Source organism: Peromyscus eremicus, chromosome X (genome assembly GCF_949786415.1).
Source record: "Peromyscus eremicus chromosome X, PerEre_H2_v1, whole genome shotgun sequence".
In the NCBI taxonomy this organism is placed as follows: domain Eukaryota; kingdom Metazoa; phylum Chordata; class Mammalia; order Rodentia; family Cricetidae; genus Peromyscus; species Peromyscus eremicus.
This window is the reverse complement of record NC_081439.1, coordinates 80,751,109-80,759,027: the sequence shown is the minus strand read 5'-3', so window position 1 is coordinate 80,759,027 and position 7,919 is coordinate 80,751,109. Positions and strand designations below refer to the sequence as shown.

Here is a 7,919-nt window from a genome sequence, read left to right as displayed (position 1 = left end):
GAAAAGCAATGTTGTCACCTCTCCGGCATGTACTCAAGGATGATAGGGTCATCTTCCTTTTGGGAATGGGAAACACCTTCTGAGTGGGCAAGAGGCACCCTTTAGCCATGTATCTCATAGATACCTGGAGTGACTATAAAACATATACAACTGAAGTCCTCAGCTTCATTGCAGAACTTTCAGGATGCTTGCTCCAAATGACTAATGTTGTCTTCACTGATCCACTTTGAAATCCTGAGTACAAAACAAAACAAATGAACAACAACAACAGCAACAAAAATTAAAAAATAATAAAAAGCCATGCCAATGTTGTTGCCTTATTTTTTCTGCATAAGATAGGTTTTGTTAAGAAAGCACGTAAAATGCAGCTCAGTAACAGTCTGTGTAGAAGCATTTGAGGTGAATGGTGGAGGGTCTAGACTGGCTGTACTCCTGCTTGCTGTCCCATACCTGCTAGGATGGAGCTGTTGATCCACACAGAGTATTGACATTCATGAAGAACAAAGATCTTGATCTTCATCATGCTGGGAGCAAGAGCAGTTATCTCCTACATTCTGTCAGTGATACCTGGGTACATGGTGGCTCCACCAGATAACACTGTTGTTAGCATAGAAGTTTTGTGGATGTTGACATGACATTTCATGATGGAAGTAAACTGTACTTTCCCAGATGCTGAAGGATTCCATACCCAGGAAGAAAAGTACCTGGGGCAGCGGGTGCTTGTTGACAGTAGTGATGACTTGGCCTTCCAGTAGTGCTTAACTCTTCTCCAAGGAGCAGGAGGATGCATCAGTGGCCATTTCTCGCTCATAATCCAGGGCGGCATAGCACAGCTTCTCCTTGATGCAACATATGATTTCCCACTTGGCTGCAGTGGGAAAGCTATAGCCACTTTTAAGATGTCAGGACCTTTGTGGGGTAGTCTATCAGGTTGTGCCCAGCAAAATACACAGGCAGGATGGTATGGGGAAGAGTGTAGCCCTCATAGATTGGCATGCTGTGGGTGAGCCCATCTCCTTTGTCCATTGCTATGTGGGTGACAAGATGACAGACACACAGGCACAGCATGGCCTGGATGACTATGAATATGGCTAGGATATTGAAAAATTTGAACATGATCTGAGCCATCTCACAGTTGGCCTTGGGGTTTAGGGGGGCCTTGGTGAGCAGCATGATGTGCTCCTTCAGGACTACACACAGCTTGTTGTAGAAGATGTGATACCAGATCATCTCTATGTCATCTTAGTTGGTGACAATGCCATGCTCTGTGGGGTACTTCAGGTCAGAATACCTTTCTTGCTCTGGGCCTTGTTGCCCTCACAGGAGTCGTTCTGGCCCGTTCCCACCATCATGCCTTGGTGCAATGAGAGATGCACGATGAAGAGGAAGACCTCTCAGGGAGCATTGTCACTGGTGAAGTCAGTTTTGCACAAGCTGGAGCTGTTGACAACCAGTGAAGAGATATCATCATCCATGGTGAACTAATGGCGGGTGTGGACCAGGGGGGAAGAGCTATGAGAAGTCTGTGCTTGCAGGGTGGATGCAGAGTCCACTAAGCCTATCTTCTTATAAGATTTCAGCAGACCTAAAAACTAGGTTGTAATAAATATAATGAGAACATCACAAGAAAAATTAAACAAAAAATGTGCTTATTGAAAGTGTAAACAGAAGTAATTTTTGATTATAGGAGTGAAATAGTGATTGCCTATATTAAATGACTTAATGAACACTATAATGCACAATATATATCAACATCTAAAATTTTAATGTGACAAATGAGCCTGCTTCTGGCTAATTAATCTACATAATCTAGTCTGCAATGGTGACAATATTACTCACAATAAACAATAATATACATACACATTTATCTTGTATGTTTGGTTTTAACAACACTTAGACTAGAGAGAGCTATCTCATAAGTACTCTGATAGGTGAAACAGAGGAGATTTTAAAGCAATTTCACCAAGCTCGAGTTTCTTGTTCTTTTTATCCACAATGAAGTGAGTGACGCTGCAACTTAGAAATTTATCTTCTGGTGTTCATTGGTAGCCAGTTCAAAAAATTTAATCTGAAGTTACAGTACAACTATCTTTTGATGAAGGTAAATATGTCAGCTTTATATCTGTTTGGTTGAAAGTTCATAAATGAATATGGAAATACCACAAGTCATACATTCTTACCACACATGACAATAACATGGTTGGCACCAAGTTTGACACATCACATGAATTGAATAACATTAGAGTTTAATGAGACATATATTGTGTTGTAACAGTAAACAGAGGTTTTGGCATTTCATTTCTGTGTTCTTGTTGAAGACTGGCAGGAGTTTACTTGCTTTGGTTCAAAAACCAATTTGAGTAACCCTTGTTTTGTATTATACTTTTAGTGGAATAAGTGGAGAAATAAGGCACGGAAATCACTATGCACAGTGAAAAATACACAGTAAGTACTCAATTAGTATAATTGATATTAATATTGATGCCATTAGAGTCATTTAAAGTGTGCCAACAAGCATGGCATGTTTGTTCTGTGGGAAAACAGTTTTAAGTAATGAAAACACTTACAGCTTTTAGTCAAATCAATGCTTACTGGCCATGAAAAAGTCCCTCTCTTTTCCATTCAAAAGGAAGAGATTGTCACACAGAATGGCAAGTAAAAACTTACTTTATAGATAACACTTGGGTGGCTATTGTTTTGGTGGAGATTCATTCAGGAAATACCTGTGCATAGCTGATCATTGCCCATTCTGTTTTTAGCTTAAGTACTAATAAAGAGGAAGGCAAGGTTTGCATAATCAGGATGTTGACTACTGTGTTTCTTCATTCCCAGGAAACATACCAAGCTTTAGTTAAGTAAGAGAGTTCCTGAAACTCACCCTTTCATTTCCTATCCTTACTGGGGAAATTTCAACTGAGGAGCTGGTATTCAGAAATTGGCTAATGATTGCATGGAAATCCCATGAGAACACAAAATTGCCTGAGGTAATTTTACAGATTGCAAATTGAGTAAGTACATTGAGTCCTATATCACTAGTTAGAAGTTTGAGGGCCTCTGGCAATGTTCTCCCTTTCTCCTTTGCCATGTTTTGGCCTTTGAAAGTCAGATCCTTTTATAGGTCACAGAAGAAATGCTTTGTACAATTTGAGTATAAGCCACTGTACCAAAAGAGCTACAAAATTTAGTTCTATAATCATCCAAAACTATAACCTAGGTATAAGATTTTATGACAATGCATCAGACATACAACAGTAACCAATAGAACAATAGAAAATTCATTAAGAAATTTCTGAAGGGATCTGATCATTTCTTGTCAAAATAACCTCAGATTGCATTAATGGGCCTAAAAAGACCTCTATTCTCCTTTTCCCTGGTGGCGCTGCTTATGGGATTATCCTCTCTCTGTTTAGAATGTATATATTTTCTGTACAAAGTGGCACTTTTGGTGACTTAGTTAATTATCTTAAGGGCATTGTTTTACCATCTGTCTTAGTACCTATTAAATTATCACAGTATTCCTGACTTTACGTGCATGACACAGCAACTCTTAAGCATTAGAGAAAGATAGACCTAGCCTTACAAACTAAGAAAGTTTTATAATCAGAACATTTTTGAAACATCTCTGAAAAACCAGGAGAGGCAAAAACAAACATCCAACAGCCTTATTCAGGACTGCTTTTTAGTAACCTCTTGAGCTACCCACCAAACCTTGATATCAACAACAAAATAGTAATAAATGTCACAGCTCTGTTTCATTGTATGAAAAACAAAAATAAAACAAGAAAAATGAAAGAAAGCAAACCATATTTTAAAAAATCCTCCTTGAGCTGGGCGGTGGTGGCGCACGCCTTTAATCCCAGCACTCTAGAGGCAGAGGCAGGCGGATCTCTGTGAGTTGGAGGCCAGCCTGGTCTCTAAAGCGAGTTCCAGGAAAGGCGCAAAGCTACACAGAAAAACTTTGTCTCGAAAAACCAAAAAAAAAACAAAAAAAAAAAACAAAAAACCCTTGATGAGTCTGAACAATTCACAAATAATTTTTTACTTCTAAAATCCAAATCTGTGGAAAATGTCCACACACAGACTTGGAGAGAGATTGTTTCTAAGACAAAGAACAATTAATGAATTTCCATATTTTTTAAATGACATGAGATTAAAATGATGGAATCTTAAAAATACCAAGGAAAGTAGCATCTTTCTATTTTCTTATATGTGAAAAACATCCTTTAGAGTTAGTACTGAAAAAAGAAATAGGTGAAATTGGACCTAATATTAATTGAAAATATAGCTTCCAAAAAGCTACCACAATAAAATTGCATTATAATTTTCCTCAAATTTATAACTTGATGATTCCAAAACATATGACACCATGGCTTGTTTTTTGGTTGTACTGCTTTAACCATCTCCATGCAACTAGAAAAACTTGCATGTATGTGTACATTTTTCACACATATATTTATTTAAATATTATTATTGTATATCACATCTTCACAAATGAAGGTGGTCTTGTTCCTCTTTTGTTAAGAATAATTTCTAAAAAAAGAAATAATTTCTATTCCCCAACAAATTAAACTTCTAAAAGAAAAAGTAATTTTAGCTCTTAGTATATACTACACAATGTCTATATTGCTTTCTCTGTGTATCCTCAGTTATTAGTTCCAAGATAGTCCATGGATGGTAAAATTCATGGAATATATATGTATATATACATATATACATATATATGTATATATATTCTTATATACTTAAATTATCTCTATCTTAATTATAATCCCTAATTCAATAAAAAGTATTCTGTATAATATTTTATTTCAGAAAATTTAAACAATCTTGTCATCTTGTCAATACAGATATGATTTTTATGAATATTTTCAATCTGTAATTGGTTAAATCCACAGATACAAAATAAAGGAGTGTTTATATTTGTTCACTAAGTATAAAGGAATGTTTAAATACTGCCTGGACTGAGTCTACCAGGTTGATCTCAATCCTCAGGGTAGGCTTTGCCCTGGAGGAAGTGGGAATGGGGGGTGGGCTGGGAGGGAGGCGAGGGGGACGGGAGGGGGGAGAACAAGGGAATCCGTGACTGATATGTAGAACTGAATTGTATTGCAAAATAAAATAAAATAATAAAAAATTGAAAATAAATAAATAAAAAATAAAAACAACTTTTTCAGTGACAATCAAATATAAAATGTGTGTCTCATTTCTTTCTGCCATTTTTTGTCCATTTATTTCATGATGATTATCATTTTCAATAACTTTATTCATTTTCTATTTCCTGTACTTGCTATTTTGCTAGTCATTAGGACAATGTTAGCTTCATGAAACAAGGTCAAAATTAGAATGTTCCTAGTTGTGATTTTACTCTTAGTACTCAAAATATCACCTGGCACATACTCAAAACCTAACAAGCTTTAATTGAACTAATAGAAATTCTTACCTTTTTATAGTTTTAGTACTTTAAAACATAATACTTGTTTGGAGAATATTTATTGATTATTAGAATTTAGGGTATATCATAAATTGTTCAGTGCTATCTTCTCTTGAGTAGTTACATTTATACTGAACATATTAGAATGTTACTACATGAATTTCCTATTGGAATTTAAACAGTGGCTGAATCTCTATAAAGTAATATCACCAATACTATACTACTATGTTGCTCTTTGGAGGCCCTGAGACATATATATCTTGTTTTATATTTGTTGTGTCAACATGTAATATTCAGAAGAGAAAACTTGTGTGTGAGCAATAAATGCTTCCAATAAAAAGATGCAAAATCAATACCTGTTGCTAGACAGGAGCAAGAATGAAGAGAGTAACTCAACAGTCTGTTAATGAGCAAATTCAAGAGGTAACAAGCTGGTTATGTACCAGTTCTCTTTCATTGTCTTAGAGTAGGCACGACTCTGACTTGAAAATCACAAGACTTTAGTAGTTTATTTTTGTTCTTCTCTCATACATTATATTCTGATCACAGTTTCCACTCCTACCACTCGTCCCAGTTCATTTCCACCTCCCATCTCCCCAGATCCACTCCTCCCCAGTTTCCCTTCATAAAAGAGCAGACCTTCCAGGGATATCAACCAAACAATGCAATGAGACCAGGCAAAAAACCATCATATCAAGGCTGGACTAGGCAACCTAGTAGGAAGAAAAGGGTCCCAAGAGTAGGCAAGAGTCAGAAACACCCCCACTCACACAGTTAGGAGTCCCATAAGAACACCTAGGTACACAGCCATAACATATATGAAGAGGACCTAGGTCAAACCCATACAAGCTTCATGATTGTCACTTTCAGTCTCTGTGATCCCCTATGAGCCTTGCTTAGATGATTCTGTGGGCCATGTTCTCATGGTGTCCTTGACCCCTTTGGCTCTTATATTTAGATGTATATGTGTTTATTTTTGTGTTATGTCAGTTATGCCTGCATGAATGTAATCCAGTGATTCCTATGGAGGCCAGAAGAGGGTATGGGATTCCCTGGAACTGGAGTTATAGATGCTTGTGAGTCACCATATGGGTGCTAAGAATTGAATGTGGGTCCTCTATGAGAGCAGACAATACACTTAACCACCAAACCCTCTCTATCCTCAGATACTAGTTGTAATCTTAATTATGCCCCATACTAATTGTGTGACTCTGACCAAGTGACTTAATCTCTCAGGCCTGGTTTCCAAAACTTTAAAAAGGAAACCAAAATCAATCCATGTGTTTATGTGAGATAATGTATATGACACCTGATAGAAAAATTTCATTTTACATTAACCATGGAATTTAATTTTAAACTCTTTAAAATTTAGTAATCCCAATTAAGCTTTTCTAGGTATTTCAGCAAATTATGTAACATTTCTAGGTCTCAATTTCCTCATGTGATAAGTATGACTGTATCTATTTGAGTCACTGTGAAAGATACTTTATAACATAATTTCAAAAGGTGCACAGTACATAAAAATTCAGCTATTGTTATGACTGATGATGGACTTCCATCCTTTTAAAGTCTTCTTCTCTCACTCTGTGTATGTCTATGTATGCTTGTGTGTATTTGTGTATGTATCTATAAAATGTAAGTTGTGTTATGAAAATGAGGTAACCTAGACCCAGAAAGACAAATGTCACATGTTTTCTCTTAATTGTGGATTTTTTGATGTGAACTTTCATGTGTTTATTTCACTTAGAATACCCATAGAGACTAGGAAATTTTTAAGGGGCTGTGAGGAGGAACTTTAAAGGGAATGGGGCTAGAGGAAAGAATCCCCTAGTGTAAAGGGTTTAAGAGAACTAATGGGACAGAAAGGGTTAAATTTTGGTTGGAGGAGGGTTGAGCAAAAGATGGACTGTGGGGAGGTATAAATAACACTAAAGACTTTTAGAAAAAGCCATTTTTTTTGGAAAGCTACTAGTGTAGAAGCTTCCTAACACACACACACACACACACACACACACACACACACACACACACAGAGAGAGAGAGAGAGAGAGAGAGAGAGAGAGCGAGAGAGTGAGACAGAGACAGAGAGACAGAGAGACACAGACACAGACACAGACAGAGAGACATAGAGACAGAGTGACAGAGAGTCAGAGAGAGACTTAAAATAAAGTTACTATATAATAAGGCAACAATGCCCCTACTAGACACTAGAGACAAAGAAATGTAAGTCCCTGTGCCAGAAGTGGGTTAGTTATTTTTAAGTTCTTGGACAGTGGGATACCATTGACCCACAGATATTACATGAAATTGTCAGTGCTCTTGGTTACCCACTAGAACTTGATGGTAAAGCTCTATTGCTGAAGATACATTATAGTTTAGTCATAGAACAGAGAGAAATTAACAGAGAGAACTTGACCTGGCATCTCTACTGTCTAGCTTCCATAGTGTTGGAAGGTGAATGCTACCAGAGTAGAAAAGTAGTCATCAG

At 36.8% G+C, this 7,919-nt stretch overlaps 1 pseudogene; it reads right to left on the bottom strand.

Moving 5' to 3' along the window:
* Nucleotides 1-369: 369 nt before the first annotated feature.
* On the bottom strand, nucleotides 370-1,475 carry LOC131900088 (actin, cytoplasmic 1-like; annotated as a pseudogene).
* Nucleotides 1,476-7,919: the final 6,444 nt, after the last annotated feature.